This window comes from Bos indicus, chromosome 6 (genome assembly GCF_029378745.1).
Source record: "Bos indicus isolate NIAB-ARS_2022 breed Sahiwal x Tharparkar chromosome 6, NIAB-ARS_B.indTharparkar_mat_pri_1.0, whole genome shotgun sequence".
Taxonomy (NCBI): Eukaryota; Metazoa; Chordata; class Mammalia; order Artiodactyla; family Bovidae; genus Bos; species Bos indicus.
This window is the reverse complement of record NC_091765.1, coordinates 11,020,117-11,043,299: the sequence shown is the minus strand read 5'-3', so window position 1 is coordinate 11,043,299 and position 23,183 is coordinate 11,020,117.

Sequence of the window (23,183 nt, the reverse complement as noted above, 5' to 3'; positions counted from 1 at the left end):
AAAAGACTGAAGGTCGGAGGAGAGGGGATGGCAGAGGATGAGATGATTGGATGGCGTCACCGACTCAATGGACATGAGTTTGAGTAAGCTCCAGGAGCTGGTGATGGACAGGGAGGCCTGGTCTGCTGCATTCCATGGGGTCACAAAGAGTCGGACATGACTGAGCGACTAAACTGAACTCAACTGAACTCAGCCTTCTCAGTCTGGGTGGGAAAGCCTTATCCATCCCGTGAATGTATCTATCATGACTAATGGGTATTTATACCTTTGAGAAACTGCATCTGGGGAAGTCCATCCAGCAGTCCTCTCCCGGGTAGCTCCATGTCATTGGATGAGCTGGGCAAGCTGGGTTCTAGGAGCTCCTTGGGGGTTGTTTAATTGGCAAGTGGGAGAAGAGGAGGCCATTTGCCTTATAGTGGTCCCTCCTTTTGGAACCACCCCATGTGATCTTCTTGAAGCCCCTGACTCTTAGTTTTAAGTCTCACCTTCAGTATATGAAGGAGTTTCTGGCAACTTAGTCTATGGAACTAAGGTGGCAACCCCATTAGGTCATTGTTCTGTGATGCTGCTCTCGTAGCTGCCTGATCAGTTGCTTGGTTCCCTTGTGCCACTTCCATGCTCCCTTTTTGGTGTCCTTTACAAAGGGAGACTGAACCCTCAGCAGGCAGATGGACTCCCTCCATGAGTCTAAGGATTTGATCACCATATTTGATTGGGGACCCTCGGATGGTCAAGTGGCCTCTTTCTTTCCAAATAGCACCATGTGCGTGTAACACTAGAAAGGCATACTTGGAGTCAGTGTAAATGGCTACTCTTTTTCCTTTTCCCAGCTCTAAAACTTGAGTCTGGGCTATGAGCTCAGCTAATTGGGCTGAAGTACATGGTGGCAAAGGTTTAGCCTCTACTGCCTCAACATTGGAGACTACCTCATATCCAACTCTTCTTTTTCCATCAAGATAAAACTGCTTCCATCAGTGTACTAGATTTCCTCAGGATCGGTCAGAGGATTTTCTGACAATCCCTCTCGGGGCTTTGTCCAGTGGTCCAAGGTTTCTAGGGAATAGTGAAAGGGGATCGAGCCCCTGGGGGTAGGCAGGAGGGTAGCTGTGTTGAGAACCTCACAAGGGGGTGTAGTCAGGCTTGGATTTTCCATCAGCCCTACTTGATATTTGAGGATCCTTTTATCAGACATACATAAATGGCCTCTCCTATTTAGGAGTTGTTTCACTTGGTGGCTGGTAAAAATAATTTGCCCCCAGGAAAGAGTTTTAAAGCATCTTCTATCAGAACTGCAATAGCTGCAAGATTTCAAAGGCAGGGAAAGGAGTAGGACAATAAAGGAGTAGGACAATAAAGGAGTAGGACACTCAGGGACTGCCAGAAAGTGGTAGGAAAATATTTGTCCATCCCAACAACAAAGAAGTGCTTGGGTGAATTTTTTTGTAATTATTTTTCCTGTAGCACCCCTAATTGTTTGGGTTTGGGAAGAGAAGGCTCCCGGATAGGAGGTCAGGACAGAGTAGGTAGCCCCTGTGTTAACCAAGAAATGGTTGGACCTACCTGCCACATCCAGTTGCACCCTTGGCTCCAGCCCCGTGATGGTTATCTGTGACAGGCAGGCTGGCTGGAGCCGGCAGCTTCCTTCATTCCTGTTGAGCCATCATGAGGGAAGGCTTGACTCTTGACCTTGAGGCTCTTGGGTATTGAGGGCAGAGTGCCGCCCAATGTCCCAGTTGATGACATTTGTAGCAAGCCATTTTAGGAGACTTGTCATGGTTTGGACATTCTTTGGCCCAATGTCCCGCTTGTCTACAGATTGGGCATTTGCCTTGTCCTTCAAGGACTCGGTGTTTGCCATAGGGCTTCTCTGGAGGGCAGCCAGCACATAGGCATGCCTTTTCCTTTCCTTTTCTCCCCTTCCTGGGCATTGGCCTCCCTCTCCTGTTCTCTGTTATAAAAGGTATTGGTGGCTGTCTGGACCATCTCATCTAAAGAGGCAGCAGGGTCCTGCTGCTGTAGCTGTTGTAACTTTATCCTGATGTCTGATGCACACTGGGACAGGAATTTGTCCTTTAAAATCACCTGTTCCTCATAAGAGTCTAAGTGTAGAATGGTAAACTTTTGGAGGGCCTCTTTTTGACTTTCCAGAAAGGCAATGAGGTTCTCATTGGACTCCTGAGTTATTGCTGAGACCAAGCACAGTCCCACAACTAATAGGCTTCCTTCTGTTTCCATGCTTGGACTTCCATAGGGGTGAGTCTTTCTGAAGCTTATCCTACCCAGTACTGTTGCAACCTGAGAGCCAGGCGTCTCCAGGTCAGGGTACAGATTCCCAGGCAGGCTGAGGTGTGATAGCCTCCTGGAGATCAAATCCCCAGGAAGCTTGAGGCAGGTCAGCCTCCTGAGAAGTGAGTCCCTGGGCAGGTTGAGATATGTCCACCTCCTGGGACCCCCAGACTGGTGGATCCCCGAGCAGGTTGAGGTGTGACAACCTCCCAAGGACCAGACCCCTAGGTGGGTCGACAGCCTGGGACCCTAGGCTGAAGTTGGGTGTTCCCAAGGCCCCCAGCGTGACTATTACTGGGTAGTATTGAGGGATTGTAATCTTAACTCATTGGCATTTTGTCCACCGCTGATGGGAATAGATATGATGCAAAGCAATCCAAGCCTATGCCCTAAGACTGGGAACATGGTGAAATATCCATAATCCTTATCCTCTGTTCTGAGGGAATGTAATTCATTGATTTCCTCCCCTAGTCCTTCATAAGAGCAGTCCTTATGAAGTCCTTCATAATAGTCCTTCATAATACTATTAGGGTGTTTCCAATAGTAAACATTTCATTGTCATAGATCCACTTTAGGTAATAACAGAAGTAATGACAAAGGAGACTTGTTGCCTACAAGGGGGGCAGGGTCCTGGTTGTAGGAGTTAGTAAGTGGCTTAAGGACAGAATGATAAGAGGCAACAGATCAGATGTTCTCTAAAAGTGGAGTGGAGATTTGGTCTGGGGGTATGTTTGTAACTTTAGGAGAAGGGTGGCAAGGGTTTTGGCCCAAATGGCCTACAGGGCTAACTCTCAAAGTGGCAAACATCGCTGGAAGCTGAATTGCCCTTGAAGGGATGCCACCAATATAAGACTTCTAGCAGGCATTGTGTGCCTGCCATCTGCCCTAATGGGTTCACTGAGAGATGCTGTTGTTGCACATGTTGTAGGAAAAATGGAAGATGAAGGCCTGAGTATCTAGAAGGATTGGATATTATCCAGAATTTCTCTCCCAAAGACCAGATATTTTCTGGCTGTCTCTCCTGAAGATTGTAGAGGCAACATCGTGGGCCCAAATAGGGCTCAGGAAAAGAACAGGAAACAGGAGGGAAGGGGGCAGGGCACAACTTTTGCAAAAATGACATAGTCCAAGGGCTATAAACCAATTAAAATCAAATGGGTCCAAGAAGACAAGTCAAATTCAAAGAAATTTTGATCCTCAGTCTGCAAGCTAAATGACATCCCAGAGGTGCCAGGACAGTTCCAAGTCACTGTCTTGGACAGAGGAGTGGGTGGTTCCCCAATTGTTGGGATGATCCTTCCACTTATTAGCATATGAATTCACCCAGCTCACAAAACCTAACCATACCACATTCCACGGCGGATGCACTCTTCTCTGTGATAGCCCACACCCTGTGGGGTGTGCTTCTCTCTGAATTCTAACAAATCCACCTCTTACCTATCGCTGTGTCTCTCACTGAATTTCTGCAGTGAGACATCAGAGCCTGAGCTTCATTAGGTCCTGAAGCTAGGCACCATGGGTTTCGTCTGGGCTCAGGTCCTGGGAGAGAGGTATTGAAGGACAAGAGGGAAAAAGCAGTGGGGTAAAATGTGCCAAGGAATCCCCTTCATAACCTGCTGGAATATCTGCTAAAGACCTGACATAGGCTCACCGTTTTTATTGGCCTGATCCTTTCCACAAAGATTAAGGATGAAAGAACCCCCACCTGCTTGGCCAACAGCTACTAAAGCACAGCAGATAATAGAGCCTTCAGGACACCCTGAGGCACCCACTGCCACTCACATGTTGGGAGGGGATTCGAGGAAACAAGAAATAAGAAATTGTAAAGGAATTAAGATTTTGTTAGTCATATGTACTTTTGGACATAGCAGCGAGTACTTCCTACCCCAACCGGAGGTCTTCTGGAATCTGAGACTGAGCTGTGTGAGCTTTCTGTCGAGTTTGTTTTTGCTGCCCCAGTTTCCAGCATGCTGGCTTCTTGTCACTTCCACTGTGCTGGGGTTTCTTCACATTCAGTTTCCACAGTAGGAGTTTTGCCGAGTTGGGCTTCTGCTGTGTTTGGCCTCTGCCTCGCTGGGGCTGAGCTGAGGTTGTTTCAACCAGGTTAAATCTGAGAAACGGCACCGTAGATGTCGGGGGAGTTTGTAATTCCCTTAGTTCTGTCTTGCCGCAGCAAAAATTTGAAGCAACAGACAGACCAGTGTTATAGCTCAGTTTTATTGGCAAGCAAACTACATCCTCAAGGCCTGAGGGTGGACCAACCCAAAGACGCACAGAGGAGAAGCCCCCAGCTCAAGATTGGCTCCTCTTTTTATTTGTTTTTTTCCTCCTCCCCTTGATCCTGCCCTATGTAAATTGAGCTAGCCAGGAGGGCTGTTTATTTTACCTGAGGTCCTCACTCCAGTCCTTGGACCTTCCTTTGTTCTATTTTTGTGGGTTTTCCCCTTCTTTGTCTTTTAGCTACCACCACTTTGAACTCCTTTATCCTATTCTAACTATCTAACAAAATTAAAAGATACTTGCTCCTTGGAAGAAAAGCTATGACTAATCTAGACAGCATACTAAAAAGCAGAGACTTACTTTGCCAACAAAGGTCGGTCTAGTCAAAGCTATGGTTTTTCCAGTAGTCATGTATGGAAAAAGAGTTGGACTATTAAGGAAGCTGAGCACTGAAGAATTGCTGCTTTTGAACTGTGGGGTTGGAAAAGACTCTTGAGAGTCCTTTGGACTGCAAGGAGATCCAGCCATTCCATCCTAAAGGAAATCAGTCCTGAACATACATTGGAAGGACTGATGCTGAAGCTGAAACTCCAATTCTTTGGCCATCTGATGAGAAGAACTGACTCATTGGAAAAGACCCTGATGCTGGGAAAGATTGAGGGCAGGAGGAGAAGGGGACCACAGAGGATGAGATGGTTGAATGGCATCACCAACTCGATGCACATGAGTTTGAGCAAGCTTTGGGTGTTGGTGATAGACAGGGAACCCTGGCATGCTGCAGTTCATGGGGACTCAGAGTCAGATACAACTGAGTGACCAAACTAACTATATTGAAAACTAAAAAGAAGAGCACACTTAAAAAAAAAAAAGAAGAAAAAATTATTTGTATATAATCTATTCTATTTCTCCAGTAGCATTAAAGACCTCTATTACATGATGTAAGGAATAATGAATAAATGACATAATATGCTGAATCAAGAAAATAGAGAAAAAAATTAACTGATAAGAAGAGAAACCCTCCAAAAATATTGGAGGGATGAAAAAGGAAACAAAATTATCCATATAGAAGCCAGGTAAACAGATTTAACACTGCAGAAAGTCCAGCCAAATACATAAAGGATAAAGTTGAGACACACTGCTAAAATAAAAAATAAAAAGGCAAAGTAATATGGATGACTAGGATGAGAATGAACAATATTGGTGATGAATTCCTTGGGATTTTTTATTGCCTTCCATATATCCCAGACAGAAAACTGCAGAGGTCCTCTATCAGGAACTGCCAACAGACACAGACAAAAATCTCCAAGAAAAGTCTAGGGCTGGGATAACAATGGTCTAAGGACAGGATACCTTTTTTTTGCCAATATCTATCCTTCCTCAAACTAATACCAATGGAAATCAATCCCCACACATGTCCCTAAGGGGCTGTTCATCCCTCATCTGGCAAAAACAGGCAGTATTCCAACTCTCCTGCCTAGCAGTGTCTATGACTGGGTGCAAGTGTCAAGGAGGGTGCATATATTCCCTCTTCCTTTCAACTTGAATAAAGCAACCCTTCTCTGGTAGAGAGACTGTGCTCTGATCTCCCTACCAGGGTACTGGTAGAGGGGTCTAGGGGGAAGAAAAATAAATGATTTTTGACAAATATGTGAAAACAATTGTTGGAGAAAGGATACTCTTAAACAATGACATTAGAGAAATTGTGTTGAGGCAAGGAATATGATATTATTCAGAAAGCCTGCTGACCAAGAAGATGGCAGACAAATGTCTCAAAATAATCATGTTTTCAGGGCCTGGATGTCAGATTCTTTTATGGATCAGAGATGGGTGGAATAAAGAAATAAAGTAAAAAGACCATTTAACTTTTGCAAATATCTCCTAGAATGACAAGCCTCAGTCAGGGGGATGTGTTAGTTTCTTCTTCTTTCAGTAGTTCACAGGTGGGCAGAGTCAGATTACCTCCCTGTGAGCTAACAAAAAGGTCAGGCAGTGGAGGTGGAATTCTCTGAGGCAGGTCATTAGGTAGGATTACAATAACAAAAGAGCAAAAACAAGGGTTAAAGTCAAAGAAGCAGACCCAGGAGGGAGTCAAAAGTAACCCTTGCTGGTTACAATTGGACTTCTCTAGGCAAACTGTGGAAAATTCTGAAAGAGATGGGAATACCAGACCACCTGACCTGCCTCTTGAGAAACCTATATGCAGGTCAGGAAGCAACAGTTAGAACTGGACATGGAACAACAGACTGGTTCCAAATAGGAAAAGGAGTACGTCAAGGCTGTATATTGTCACGCTGCTTATTTAACTTATATGCAGAGTACAACATGAGAAATTCTGGGCTGGAAGAAGCACAAGTTGGAATCAAGAATCCCGGGAGAAATATCAATAACCTCAGATATGCAGATGACACCACCCTTATGGCAGAGAGTGAAGAGGAACTCAAAAGCCTCCTGATGAAAGTGAAAGAGGAGAGTGAAAAAGTTGGCTTAAAGCTCAACATTCAGAAAACGAAGATCATGGCATCTGGTCCCATCATGTCATAGGAAATAGATCGGGAAACAGTGTCAGACTTTATTTTTTGGGGCTCCAAAATCACTGCAGATGGTGATTGCAGCCATGAAATTAAAAGACGCTTACTCCTTGGAAGGAAAGTTATGACCAACCTAGATAGCATATTGAAAAGCAGAGACATTACTTTGCCAACAAAGGTCCGTCTAGTCAAGGCTATGGTTTTCCCAGTGGTCATGTATGGATGTCAGAGTTGGACTGTGAAGAAAGCTGAGTACCAAAGAATTGATGCTTTTGAACTATGGTGTTGGAGAAGACTCTTGAGAGTCCCTTGGACTGCAAGGAGATCCAACCAGTCCGTTCTGAAGGAGATCAGCCCTGGCATTTCTTTGGAAGGAATGATGCCAAAGCTGAAACTCCAGTACTTTGGCCACCTCATGTGAAGAGTTGACTCATTGGAAAAGACTCTGATGCTGGGAGGGATTGGGGCCAGGAGGAGAAGGGGACAACAGAGGATGAGATGGCTAGATGGCATCACCGACTTGATGGACATGAGTTTGAGTGAACTCTGGGAGTTGGTGATGGACAGGGAGGCCTGGTGTGCTGCAATTCATTGGGTCACAAAGAGTCAGACAAGACTGAGCGACTGAACTGAACTGAGGCAAAGAAGAAGAAGAAAAAGAACCTTGACTATACCTCACACTTTATAAAAAATTAACTCAAAATGGACTGTGGACTTAAAACTTAAAACTATAGAACTTTCTTTAACAACAATAGAAGAAAATGTTTGGATATCACTGAAGAAAATACACAGATGCAATAAATACATAAAATTATGTCCTCTATCACCAATCACTAGTGAAGTGCAAATACTCTTGCAATGAGATGTTACAATCAGCCTATCAGAACAATTAAAATTAAGAAAAAAAATGATGCTATCAAATGCTCTAAAGGAGGTAGAAAAAAAATCAGTTATGTCTTGATAATGGGACTGTATTCCTCTGAAAAATGGTTTGACAATTTATTATAAAGTTAAACATACAGTTAATATATGACATAAAAGTTGCATTTCTGGACATTTATCCCAGGGCAATGAAAAATTATGTTCACCTAAAAACCTGTACATAAATATTTATAGAAGATTTATTAGCCATATCTCAAAACTGCAACAACCCAGATGTTATTCAATGGTTGAATAAACAACTTGTGCTACATTCATACCATGGAATGACTCAGCAATTTAAAAAGAAACAGACTATTGATGTATGCAACAATTTACATGAATCTTTGGAAAATGATGTTGAGTTAAATAAGCCAATCGGCTTGAATACTGGTTACATACTCTACTGTCCCATTTATATTAAAATTACAAAAGAATAAAATGCTATGTTTTGTTGCACCCAACTCTCTGTGACTTCATGGACTGTAACCAGCCAGGCTCTTCTGTCCACGGGGATTTTCCAGGCAAGAATACTGGAGTGGGTAGCCTATCCTTTCTCCAGGGGATCTTCCCAACCCAAGAATTGAATTGTGGTCTCCTGCACTGCAGGCAGATTCCTTACCAGTTGGGCTACCAGGAAAGCCCCCAGAATGAAGTAAAGAACACATTAATGGTTAGACATGTGAGGAATAATTTGTGAGTAGCCAAAAAGGATCACAGGAGTGATCTTGTGATGAAAATGTTCTGTTTCTTAACTAAATCCAGGTCAATATACTTTTTGTGATATTGTACTATAATTTGAAAAAAAATATAACCATTAGAGGAATCTCTGTAGACTTACTCAGGATCTCTCTGCATTATTTCCTTCAACTGCATGTACGTAAAAATCATCCTATTGGGTAGTTCCTTGTTAACATTCTTAGTTGAAGAATGTGTCTATTACACAAGTTAATTATTGCATTGGGTTTCATGCTTAGAATTATATAACTTTAATGATACAATCCTTTGCTCTCTTCTATGGAATTATTCAATAGCTAAAGAGAAAAGAAACAAAAGGATATTAACCAAATGTTGAAAATTATGTAAATCCTGAAGTTTGTTTCTATATAAGATAGATTACTATCAAGAGAATGTGTTTAAACTTTTATTTTTAAAAACTACACTCATTAGTGAAAAGACCACTTTATCCAGTGAGATATAATTATGTAAAATACAACATATTTATTATTTAGTGAATAAAGAAAAAAATTTTAATGTAGGTTACCAAAGAGAAGGAAAATCATACATACCACACATATTTTCACTTTAAAATAAACAGTTGTGATGTTAATGGAGAATGAAATGGCAACCCACTCCATTATTCTCTCCTGGAAAATTCCATGGATAGAGGAATCTCGTGGCTAAAGTTCATGGGGTCACAAAGAGTTGGACACGACTGAGTGACTAACACTTGTGATGTTAAACAATTGCGACTTGTTTTCAACAAATACTTTTGGAATAAGATTTCTGCACAGAGTAAACTCTGTGTGTGCTAAGTCACTTCAGTCATGTCTGACTCTGCGATCCTATGAACTGTAGTCTGCAAGCCTGCTCTGTCCATGGGATTCTCCAGGCAAGAATACCAGAGTGGGTTGCCATGCCCTCCTCTAGGGGATCTTCCCAACCCAGGGACTGAACCCATGTCTCTAAGTCTCCTGCACTGGCAAGTGGGTTATTTAACACTAGCACCACCTGCACCAGGTTAAGTAAAGACTCGCCCTGAGAAGGAAGCTTTTCACCAAGCTTCTACACAAGTCAAACAGTGAAAACGTCTGAGGATAGGAATTTTGAGGAGCTCCAAACTTGCTCTGCCCTGTTCAGGGACCACTAGACAACTTGTTTTCAAAGTTACTGTAATTGAGAGGTCCTGCTTTTTAAGACTGCCACAGACCTGGGAATGAAATATAGAATTAGGACACTTTAAAATGCCATGAAGATCACTGTTTTGAGATTCGGCCATTTTTTATTAAATCAACACTGCTGAAAATGTTGATTTTTATATTCTTTGCCATTTTCTCATGGCTTCTATTTGGGAAAGGACTTTTTCTTCTTTCAAAATTAATGCTAAAAATTCATAGGAATTTCAGAATGGATTGGTGACTAATTTCAAATATTTATTTACAGTTTGCTATATAGTCAAAATTTCTTATATTAAATAAACTTATTTTAAAAAGTATTTTTGCTTTTATTTATGTGTTGTGTGCTTATGTGCTATAACAAGGGAACAAAATTGCTCTTATATAATTATTCTCTGTATCATTCTCTGTAGTAGGAGCACTGCAATAAAATCTCTTTTTAGAAAGAGACTTTTTTCTATCAAGTTTTACTTTCTGGTAACATTTCTATTAAAATTTCTATGAAATTACACACCCTCTTATACTGTTGGTGGGAATACAAACTAGTACAGCCACTATGGAGAACAGTGTGGAGATTCCTTAAAAACTGGAAATAGAACTGCCATACGACCCAGAAATCCCACTACTGGGCATACACACCACGGAAACCAGAAGGGAAAGAGACATGTGTACCCCAATGTTCATTGCAGCACTGTTTATAATAGCCAGGACATGGAAGCAACCTAGATGTCTATCAGCAGAGGAATGGATAACAAAGCTGTGGTACATATACACAATGGAGTATTACTCAACCATTAAAAAGAATGCATTTGAATCAGTTCTAATGAGGTGGATGAAATTGGCGCCTATTATACAGAGCGAAGTAAATCAGAAAGAAAAACACCAATACAGTATATTAACTCATATATATGGAATTTAGAAAGATGGTAATGATGACCCTATATGCGAGACAGCAAAAGAGACACAGATGTAAAGAACAGACTTTTGGACTCTGTGGGAGAAGGCAAGGGTGGGATAATTTGAGAGAATAGCATTGAAACATGTATATTATCATATGTGAAATAGATCACCAGTCCAGGTTTAATGCATGAAACAGGATGTTGCACTTGGATGGTGCACTGGGATGACCCTGAGGGATGGGATGGGGCAGGAGGTGGTTCAGGATGGGGAACACACAAGTACACCCATGGCTGATTCATGTCAGTGTATGGCAAAAACCAACACAATATTGTAAAGTAATTGGCCTCCAATTAAATAAATAAATAAGTAAAAGGACAAGAAAAAAAAATTACACACTTAAGCTTGGTCTTATTAATCTGACAAAGCAAATAGGTCAATACAGTTAATAGCATTTTCCAAATACATATTCTAGTTCTAAAAATGACACAATCATAGTTGGAAATATAAGGAAGGCCAAATCTCAATGACCAATTAAGGATTTTTTATTAGGAAATGATAAAAGATGGAAGACAGAGAAATTAAAAACTTAAGTATATTATGAAAGATTACATCTTCCACATTAGGGCAGTAGAGATGACTTTCAGGTTCTAATTGAAGATTTAATTGTCTGAAACACTGTCTGTAACATACTCTGCCTGACAGACTTGATGATTCAGAAATGCCTGACAGCTATTTATCAAAGACTGTCCTCTATGGTGCTTGCTTCATGTTGCAAAAAATCATTAAACATGATATACCACTAACAGATACACAGCATGCCACTAATGAAAATAACAGTAATTTCATGAGGTTTTAAGCCATATGTTAGCTTTAACATCTCTTATTCTTAGGTTTTCTTTCTACTAGGTTGCCTTGAGAATGAGTCCCATCTTAATTCCACATAATGTTGTATTTAAAGTGCTTAGCTCAGTGTCTTATTGCCAGCTCAATAAATGCTTAACAGTATGCATCTTGGTAGTAGTATCATTATTTAATATTTTTATGAGTTTAAAATTCAAAGATACTACTAATAATTTTATTTTTTAAAATTCACATTTATTTATTTAATTAGTTATTTTTGGCCACACCATGCAGCATGTAGGGATCTTAGTTCCCTGACCAGGGATCAAACCTGTGTTCTCTGCAGTAGAAATGTGGATGCTTAAACAGTGGCTGGCAGGGAAGTCCTTTTTAGTTCCTACCAATAGTTTTAAAGTAATTTCAAAATGCATTTGATGTATATATATTTAAACCCATTCAATGATACTACTTTATAATTTGTAGAGGTCCAAATGATTATTTGATTGATACAGCTTTATGTTATACATTGATTTCATTAAAATTATTTAAGAAAATAATCATAATAGTTATTATTTTATTTTTGATAAATACGGATTTATTATCTTTTTTTCAAAGAGTCAAAATGGTCAAATATCTCAGTACTGAAATTTTCTGAACCAGATAAGAACCATCTCACAAAGATGCTTACATAATTAAAAATGGTTTTGCTTACCAAAACATAATAAATAGATAAAATTATATTTTGTAATATTATGTGAGAATAACTATTTATCTTAACATAGCTACTTTATGAATGCTTATACATATTATTTTTAAACGATGTGTACATAGCCTATAATTCCATGAGGATATTGTAATATTGTTAAAAATTTGCATGTAGATGTGATTAAAAAGATAACCAGAAAAGCACACTATAATCCTTAGCAATAAAATAAACTTGCCTTAATTGATTTCTGCATCTACCTCTAGAAAAATAAATCACATTGTCACACTTTCTATTTTTTATCTTTTCATAACTTTTGCTTCTACAATGGGATCGTACATACACTGTATCTTGTCTACACTTCAGTTTTTAATTATAACAATAAATTTAAAAAATATTCCATATCAGTGCATGAGTACATGCAGATATGCCTCATGAGCATGTTCTGTGTGTGTGTGTGTGTGTGTGTGTGTGCTCAGTTGCTTTGGTTGTGTCCAACTCTGCGATCCCATGGACCATAGCCAGGCTCCTCTGTCCATGGGATTTTCCTGGCAAGAACATTAGAGTACTATAGTTTATTTAATAATCACTTATTTAATTTATTAGCTCTATTATTTATTTCAATTGTATCCCAATTTTGCTATTTTGTGCTAATCTACATTATAATGGAAAACTTGGAAAACTTTCATCAGGGCACGCTCAGTCACTCTGTCCTATGTTCGACTCGTGCGATGCCACAGACCGTAGCCAGCCCCAGGCTCCTTTTTGAGTATATTCACAGGAAGTCATTGTAACAGAATTGCTAAGTCAACAATTTGTGAATTTTACATGGTAGTAAATGGTATTGGATAGCTCTCCAGAACGTTTACACCAATTTTCACTCCCAACTAATTGTTTGACTATGCCCATTGCCCCATATTCCACTACAATATGAATATCTAAATTTAAATTATACTATGCTAAGTGAGAGTACCGATACTATGCTTAGAGACTGAAAGCTCCCATGTCATTTATTCTGTACACCTTTGGACTGTGACGTCTATAATAAAGCATATTCTCACAAGAAGTCTCTATTTTTCTTTTCTATGCATTCACTACCATTCTTGTATATCCTGTTAATCATTTAGATATTGAGGGAAGTATAAGAAGCAGGGCTTATGAGTTTTACAAAGCCTTGGTTAAAGCTTGGATTGTGGCAAAGCTCGTTAAATCTATGGTTGCTTAAAAATACTCTAGCTTCATCTGAGTGGGTTGCCTACATAAATTTTACTTGAATTCCTTTTGTCATCCATTCTGCTTCCCCAGAATTGCGTCTATCAAGAATATTGGGAAATATCTAGAAGCCTGAAGCTTTCCCAAGGCTGCTTTATACTTGAATGCAAGGCAGTGATTGATATGAGATGCTATATCCTCACAAGCTCTGCAAAATAAAGATTAGTTTCTCCGCCAAAATAAGTTTAACTTCACCAGGGGAGTGCTCAGGCAAGTTACAATAACTTCACATTTTTCCTCAGATTATTTTCATGGGCAACTGAATTATGCAACTACCGGGAGGTTGATGCACTGACCCGCCCATGCTCAAATTCATTTTATAGCACCTAAAAATGTCATAAATCACAAGACATAAGACAAAAGTTTTGAACTAAATAGTATAGCTATAAGATGGACTATTCATTATAGAAATAAAAAATGTTAAAGCCTCAGTGTTTAGGGATGAAACAACATAAACTTTGGTTTCAGAGATAATTGTTTAATTTCAGGCGTATTTCAATTAATTATATTAAAAATTTGTATAATGAGTCCTAAATTAGGTATTGGTATCCTTCAGGCTAGTAGTTTTTCTAAGCATAAAATTCTATTGATCCTGTGTCTGGCTTATTGTACTTGAGGATAGAGTACAATCCATTATCAAGGAAAGCAAAACCATTAGACTTTTCATGCATTCAATTAGACTATTACTTTATCTGTCTTAATTGGTACTGCTAATAGTATCATATAATTGCTCTCTATATAGGCAGAAAAAGGGTTGTTAATAAGTCTTATCTAATTTTCAGAATGGCATTTAACTACTATCAGTAGAACTATACACACATTCAAGATCAATATGTAACTTAAACTGGGTAAATATAATTTACAGTGTGTTATACAGTATTTTATTTTGTTTTCAGAGAAACAGTTTTCTTTCTGCTGTTTTTCTTTTTTTGGTGAATGATTATATAAGATATAAACTTGAGGTGTGGATTGATGACCACATGGTTCTCAAATTGGAATCACTGCTATTTACAAACTTTTATGTTTAATTATGTCACAAGAAATATTCATTAAAAGAAAACCTCCACTTAACAAATTATAACAAATCAAACAAAAAGATTAGAACTCTTCAACCTTCTTGAACTTATAAAACTACATTGCACTATTAAACCATGTAGAAAGATAGTAAGACTAGAGATTGTGTTAAAATATATGATTTTTTAAAATGCTGATTTTTGTTTAATGCAAGTTTTCTTATGAGTATAAGTTGATTTTCCTGGATGTTTTAATTCTATGAATGAGATACTATTTAACTCAGCTTTGTATAATGAAATGGTTTCTTTCAGAAGAATAACTTTTGCAGTGCCTAAGTAGCTCAGTACCAAGTAAAGCAGAGTCCTGAAAGCCAGAGTGGAGAATGTTCTGGACCTGGTGAGGTGAACTCCTAATCATCTGCAGTGGAGGCTCTACTCTGGGGAGATGGAGAGGGGGCAAAGAGTCCCCCTATTCAAACAAAGGATGCTTTGCTTGAGAAGCACACTTTACCACTCCCTAGAATTGTTCATTAAATTCTGTTTCATAAAATCACAGCACGGCTGTAGCTGAAAAGAAATTGAGCTGTAAAGAAATGTACATCCTAGAAAGATTATTTGACTTGTCCAAGGCCTTATCCAGCAGTTATCTGCTGATATTTAATTAGATTCAGAATTCCTCAGAATGTCATTTAATTTTTTGGTGGGGTGTTTAGATCACTGAACCATGAACTTAATTTAGAAAAATTTGCATAATATTGGGTTTTTTCAATCCATTTATACAACACATCTGACATGTTTTCAATCTGGAGAAAGCATATTTGCAGTTATTTTGCAAAAGCAGCTCTAAAAATATTTTACTTCTAACATCAAGATGCCCTTGCCTCAGAATTTATAATTTTTTTCAAGTATTTCTATGAGTTCTTCCCAACGGAAACTATGAACAGCTTACAGCATTTTTACTGACTTTCACTTTCTGAGCAGTTTAGACTGGAAAATGAGTGAAGAACAAATTGGAAAAAAAGAGCATCTCTCTATTTTCCAGCTCAGTAATATCCCTTAATGTTACATAAATTCTAAATGGTATAGCATGTAATATTTGAAGAGTGCTTTGGACTTGAACACTAGATAAGTCTGTTTCTTTTTACAGAGAAAATGATTTGAGAACCTAGACCACATTTCAAACAGTATTCAGATCAGATCAGATCAGTTGCTCAGTCGTGTCCGACTCTTTGTGACCCCATGAATCGCAGCATGCCAGGCCTCCCTGTCCATCACCAACTCCCAGAGTTCACTGAGACTCACGTCCATTGAGTCAGTGATGCCACCCAGCCATCTCATCCTCTGTCATCCCCTTCTCCTCCTGCCCCCAATCCCTCCCAGCATCAGAGTTTTTTCCAATGACTCAACTCTTCGCATGAGGTGGCCAAAGTACTGGAGTTTCAGCTTTAGCACCATTCCTTCCAAAGAAAGCCCAGGGCTGATCTCCTTCAGAATGAACTGGTTGGATCTCCTTGCAGTCCAAGGGACTCTCAAGAGTCTTCTCCAACACCACAGTTCAAAAGCATCAATTCTTCGGTGCTCAGCCTTCTTCACAGTCCAACTCTCACATCCATACATGACCACAGGAAAAACCATAGCCTTGACTAGATGAACATCTGTTGGCACAGTAATGTCTCTGCTTTTCAATATGCTATCTAGGTTGGTCATAACTTTCCTTCCAAGGAGTAAGCGTCTTTTAATTTCATGGCTGCAGTCACCATCTGTAGTGATTTTGGAGCCCAGAAAAATAAAGTCTGACACTGTTTCCACTGTTTCCCCATCTATTTCCCATGAAGTGGTGGGACCGGATGCCATGATCTTCGTTTTCTGAATGTTGAGCTTTAAGCCAACCTTTTCACTCTCGTCTTTCACTTTCATCGAGAGGCTTTTGAGTTCCTCTTCACTTTCTGCCATAAGGGCGGTGTCATCTGCATATCTGAGGTTATTGATATTTCTCCCGTCAAACAGTATTACAAAACCACAAGTATGTAATTATCTCAAGGCTATTCTTTGTTTTGTTCAGAACAGTTTGGTAATTGAATAATACATATTCATTATGAGGAAAAGTCAGTTTCTCCTTAGTAATCACCTCTATCAGTAATCACCTCTTTTTCAGGTTCTTTGAAAACAGTTTTCACAGGAATTTAGTCACTTATCTTTTAGGGAAAGTAATGCAGTATCTATGCCATATATATAAGATATAATAGGGGCTGATGTTTTAATTATTTTTTCTTTGTACTATAGGAAGAGAATATCCAAAAACTTCAATGTATTTGCTGGGATCAACTCTCCAAGTGTTTGTCAGAAATGCACTTACAGATAGCTTTGGGGAAGTGACATTCATCTAATACATACTCCAGATATAAATACAGCAGAAAAATATCAATTCATATCAAATGGTAAACACAGCTTTAGAGAAAGAAAACCATAATATCTTAAGATATTGTTTGGAATCTGCCGGGGTCCAGCCCCGGTGGATCCAGGGAATTCGAAGTGGGGACGGCGTCGGCGAGGATCAGGAAACAACTGCTTAATTAAACGTTAATTAAGGATATAAAGAGTGGTTAAATAAGGATAGCTCAGTGAGGATATTCAGTGGAGAAAAGAGGCTGAATAATTCAGCCAGAAGGTGAGAGAAAGAACGACATGGGGAGACCAAGTTTCGGTGAACAAGGCCCGCACTTTATTTTCCAAAGTAGTTTTTATACCTTAAGTTATGCATAGAGGATAATGGGGGAAGGGGTAGAGTCATGCAGTAAGCCAGGCTTTCTTCCTGCAAACTTATCATATGCAAAAGTTTAGGTGATTTGCATCATCTTCTGGCCTGGAGGCCTGTTAACATTTTATGACCCTTTCTTCAGAAAACTTATTTTTCTCTAAAGGTCAGGCACCACCCTCCAAAAGCATTAGATAAAGTTGCATGCCTATAGGGCAAAGGTGTGGTGGGCTATAACAAGAAAAAGAATTAACTCAAGGGTCCAAGGTTACAAACATTAAAGCTACTACTTATACCAATTATATTAATCAATACACTGCCAGGGACACAGCAGGTAAGGGATATGGAAACTTAGCAGCAAACATTGGCCCAACAAGTGAAAAACCCTTCACCAATACAATTTCTAATCAATCTTTTAACTGCTCAAAGGAATCTGTATTCAGACAGTTTAGAACATCTCATGCCTCTCACGGTTGTGAACTAAAACACTTTTGTCACGCCCAGGAACTTTATTAACTGGAGCTGTAAGTTAACTCTTTTTTCAGAGAGAGGTGGTGGGGGACAGCCCCCTGTAAAGTCAGAGGTGTAGGTGAGAGCACAAAGCAGAAAGTAGGCAGACTCTGGTTTTGGGGGTAGATGCTCAAGAATTTCCAGGAGGACTCCTGAGGCTCGATCCCGCCTTTGCGTATGCCGAGCCTCCTTCCTCACGACCTTTGCCATGGGCGGAGTTCCTCACGCTGGCTCCCAGCAGGAATCCTCTCTATTTTTAATGTGTTTGCTCAGTCCTTTAATATAAACCACATTCTAATATTTTGGGAGGAACATTTCTAAAATTTTAGTGGAAATATTTTCACATCATCTATAGCATATTTTATACACACTTAAATTTCTCAATTCAGCCTAAAATATATAATACAAACTTCAAAGCAAAATGACACATAAAAACTAAATTTAAAATAATTCTAGATGGATAGAAATAAGTTATTTATGTATTTAACTTATAGATTAATTAGCAAAATTATATTAGGGAAATCTATGTGACCAAGTGTTGGGTGATGACATTTTAGATAAGCCAAAAACACAACTGTGAAAGAAAAAATGGATAACTTGAATATATATCAAAATTTAAAACCTCTACTGTGCAGAAGACAGTTAAGAATAGGGAAGTCAAAATCTGAGAAAAAATATTTCCAAAGTATATATCTGATAAAGCACTAGTATCTAAATTATACAGAAAACTCTTAAAATTGAACAATAAGAAACAAACATCCAGTAAAAAACAGGCAAAAGATCTGAATAGGGAGTTTACACACACACACACACACACACACACACACACACACACACACACACACATATACACATACAGATGGCAAACAAGCATGTGAAAAAATCAATATCATATACCATTGTGTATGTGTACACTTCAGTTATGTCTGACTCTTTGCAACCCCATGAACTGTAGCCCTCCAGGCTGCTCTGTCCATGGGATTCTCCATGGAAGAATAGTCCTCCAGGTCATATGTCATTAAGGAGTGGCAAATTAAGACAATGAGATATATAATTTTTCAGTTTAGTTCTGTTGTTCAGTCGTGTCCAACTCTTTGCGACCCCATGAATCGCAGCACGCCAGGCCTCCCTGTCATAGAAGGGCCTAAATCTAAAACACTGAAAACATCAAATGCTGGTGAGAATGTGCAGCATAAGGAACTCCTATTCATTGGTGGTAGGTGTGCATAATGGAATAACCACTTTGGAAGATAGTTTGGCAGTTTTAACTTTTTCTCCATCTATTTGCCATGACGTGATGGGACTGGATGCCACGATCTTCCCTTATTGAATGTTGAGTTTTAAGCCAGCTTTTTCACTCCCCTCTTTCAATTTCATCCAGAGACTCTTTAGTTCCTCTTCATTTTCTGCATATCTGGGTGGTGTCATCTGTGTACCTGAGGTTATTGATATTTCTTCCTGCAATCTTGGTTCCCATTTGTGCTTCATCCAGCCCAGCATTTCTCATGATGTACTCTGCATAGAAGTTAAATAAGCAGGGTGACAATATACAGCCTTGACATACTCTTTTCCCAATTTAGAACCAGTCCATTGTTTCATGTCCAGTTGTAACTGTTGGTTCTTGACCTGCATACAGGTTTCTTGACAGGCAGGTGATGGTCTGGTATTCCCATCTCTTTATAAGAATTTTCCACAGTTTGTTGTGATCCACACAGTCAATGGATTTAGCACAGTCAGTGAAGCAGAAGTAGATGTGTTTTGGGAATTCTCTTGCTTTTACTATGATCCAATGGATGTTAGATGTTAGATGTTAGATGTTGATCTCTGGTTCCTCTGCCTTTTCTTCTGGAAGTTTCAGTTCACGTACTGTTGAAGCCTGTTCTATGCTTAGTCACTCAGTCATATCCAACTCTCTGCGACGCCATGGACTCTAGCTCGCCAGGCTCCTCTGTCCATGGGATTCTCCAGGCAAGAATACTGGAGTGGGTTACCATGCTCTCCTCAAGGGGATCTTCCCAACCAAGGGATCAAACCCAGGTCTCCCGCACTGCAGGTGGGTTCTTTACCATATTCAACACTGAATCCTAGTTTAGACAATTTTGAGCATTATTTTGCTAGCATGTGAAATGAGTGCAGTTGTGCAGTAGTTTGAATATTCTTTGACATTGCCTTTCTTTGGGATTGGAATGAAAACTGACCTTTTCCAGTCCTGTGGCCACTGTTGAGTGTTCCAAATTTGCTGGTGCATTGAGTGCAGCACTTTCACAGCATCATCTTTTGGGATTTGAAATAGCTCAGCTGGAATTCCATCACCTCCTCTAGATTTGTTCGTATTGGTGCTTTCTAAGGCCCAACTGACTTCACACTCCAGGATGTCTGGCTCTAGGCGAGCAATCACATCATCATGAGTCATTAAGATCTTTTGTGTATAGTTCTGTGTATTCTTGCTATCTCTTCTTAATATTTTCTGCTTCTGCCTGTTCCATACTATTTCTTTCCTTTATTATACCCATCTTTGTATGAAATGTTCCCTTGGTATCTCTAATTTTCTTAACGAGATCTCTAGTCTTTTCCATTCTATTGTTTTCCTCTATTTCTTTGCATTGATCCCTTAGGAAGGCTTTCTTATCTTTCCTTGCTATTCTTTGGAACTCTGCATTCACATGGGTATGTCTTTCTTTTCTCCTTTGCCTTTCAATTCTCTTTTCTCAGCTATTTGTAAATATGGATTTTAGTTAACAATGAAAGTGACGGTGTTAGTCTCTAAGTTGGACTCTTTGATATCCCATGGACTTAGTCCACCAGGTTCCCCTGTCCATGGGATTTTCTAGGCAAGAATACCCAGGAGTGGGTTTCCATTTCCTTCTCCAGGGGATCTTCCCAACCCAGGGATTGAACCCACATCTCCTGCATCACACATAGATTGTTCACAGTCTGACTCCAAGGATACCTAGTTTATCAATTAATAATAATTAGTATTATCTCAGCAATTATTACAAATATGTCATCCTCATGCAAAAAGTTAATAGGAGCAACTAGGATGGAACTTTCTGCTCATTTATCTATAAATTTACAATGTCCCCAAGTAACGTTTATTTTTCAAAAAAATATATTTAAATTTCAATTGTACTATTAGCTCTGTAATCCTGGGCATTATAATTAAAACTCCTAAATCTTGACTTGTTTGGTTCATAACCTTCAAAATGAGAATAATCATATTTACACATTGAATTTTATAAACACTTTCTGACATACATCACAGCAGGATCCTCTATGACCCAGCTCCCAGAATATTGGAAATAAAAGCAAAAATAAACAAATGGGACCTAATTAAAATTAAAAGCTTCTGCACAACAAAAGAAACTATAAGCAAGGTGAAAAGACAGCCTTCAGAATGGGAGAAAATAATAGCAAATGAAGCAACTGACAAACAACTAATCTCAAAAATATACAAGTAACTCCTGCAGCTCAATTCCAGAAAAATAAACGACCCAATAAAAAAATGGGCCAAAGAACTAAATAGACATTTCTCCAAAGAAGACATACAGATGGTTAACAAACACATGAAAAGATGCTCAACGTCACTCATTATCAGAGAAATGCAAATCAAAACCACAATGAGGTGCCATTTCATGCCAGTCAGAATGGCTGTGATCCAAAAGTCTACAAGCAATAAATGCTGGAGAGGGTGTGGAGAAAAGGGAACCCTCTTACACTGTTGGTGGGAATGCAAACTAGTCCAGCCACTATGGAGAACAGTGTGGAGATTCCTTTAAAAACTGGAAATAGAACTGCCTTATGACCCAGCAAGCCCACTGCTGGGCATATACACTGAGGAAACCAGAAGGGAAAGAGACACGTGTACCCCAATGTTCATCACAGCACTGTTTATAATAGCCAGGACATGGAAGCAACCTAGATGTCCATCAGCAGACGAATGGATAAGAAAGCAGTGGTACATATACACAATGGAGTATTACTCAGCCATTAAAAAAGAATACATTTGAATCAGTTCTAATGCAGTGGATGAAACTGGACCTATTATACAGAGTGAAGTAAGCCAGAAAGAAAAACACCAGTACAGTATACTAACATATATATATGGAATTTAGAAAGATGATAACGATAACCCTGTATGTGAGACAGCAAAAGAGACACAGATGTATAGAACAGTCTTTCGGACTCTGTGGGAGAGGGAGAGGCTGGGGTGATTTGGGATAATGGCATCGAAACATGTATAATATCATATAAGAAACGAGTCGCCAGTCCAGGTTTGATGCAGGATACAGGATGCTTGGGGCTGGTGCACTGGGATGACCCAGAGGGATGGTATGGGGAGGGAGGTGGGAAGAGGGTTCAGGATGGGGAACTCGTGTACACCTGTGGCAGATGCATGTTGATGTATGGCAAATCCAGTACAATACTGTAAAGTAAAAAAATAAAAATTAAATAATTAAAAAAATAAACTTAAATGCAGATGCATTTAAAATATGTGTGTCTGGCACATACCAATTGTGCAGTGAGTTCTAGTGAGGTCTATTATTATAATAATGTACTTATCTAATTGATTTTTTTATAATGCCACAAAAATAAGTGCTCTCTTAGGGATTAACCATGCTTCAACAGCACATAAAATTTAAAAATTGTGAAAACCTTTTCTGAAAGAATTGTCCCCTCTTCCCTGCTCTTTTTCCATTATAAACATAGGATTCTCTAAACTAAATAATCTTCTTGCCAGAGAGAAAAATCAGAATTAATCCTGCTGGTGATATCCAGGCAGGTGAAAATGAATCCATTCCTGGCTTCCAATATGCTGACAAGTTACTTTCATCTGCCTTTTCAGTGTCTTGTTCTTTGTCTTATTTTCCTGATCTAAGATTATGGGCATGTACTTTCTATTTTTTTAGAGGATTGAGCCACTTTCTGCAATAGGAAACTATTTGGCCCTTCCTTGCTACTTCCTGGACTACAAGGTACTTGAACATCATATTTGAAATTTGAAGTTAAAAGAAATCCAAAATCTAATACAACCATGCAAGTGACATCATCTTAGCCAAATATTGCTCTCATTTCAGAGTCATTAACTGAAAAAACATTCCTATGCTATAAATAGCATTTATGATAAATATTACCAAACTGTTTAAATAAGCAACATCCATTGCAATTTGATTTTATTATTTTATCACTGATTTCTGTGTAATTCTTAGTGTTACACACACACAGATCTTAGATGTCATGACAGCTTCATAGGAAGTACAAGCATGATGAAGTAAAAGATATACATTCATATTAAGTTTAACTGAACTCTTTTCTTCCTCACTTTAAAATGAAAGCATAAAGAAA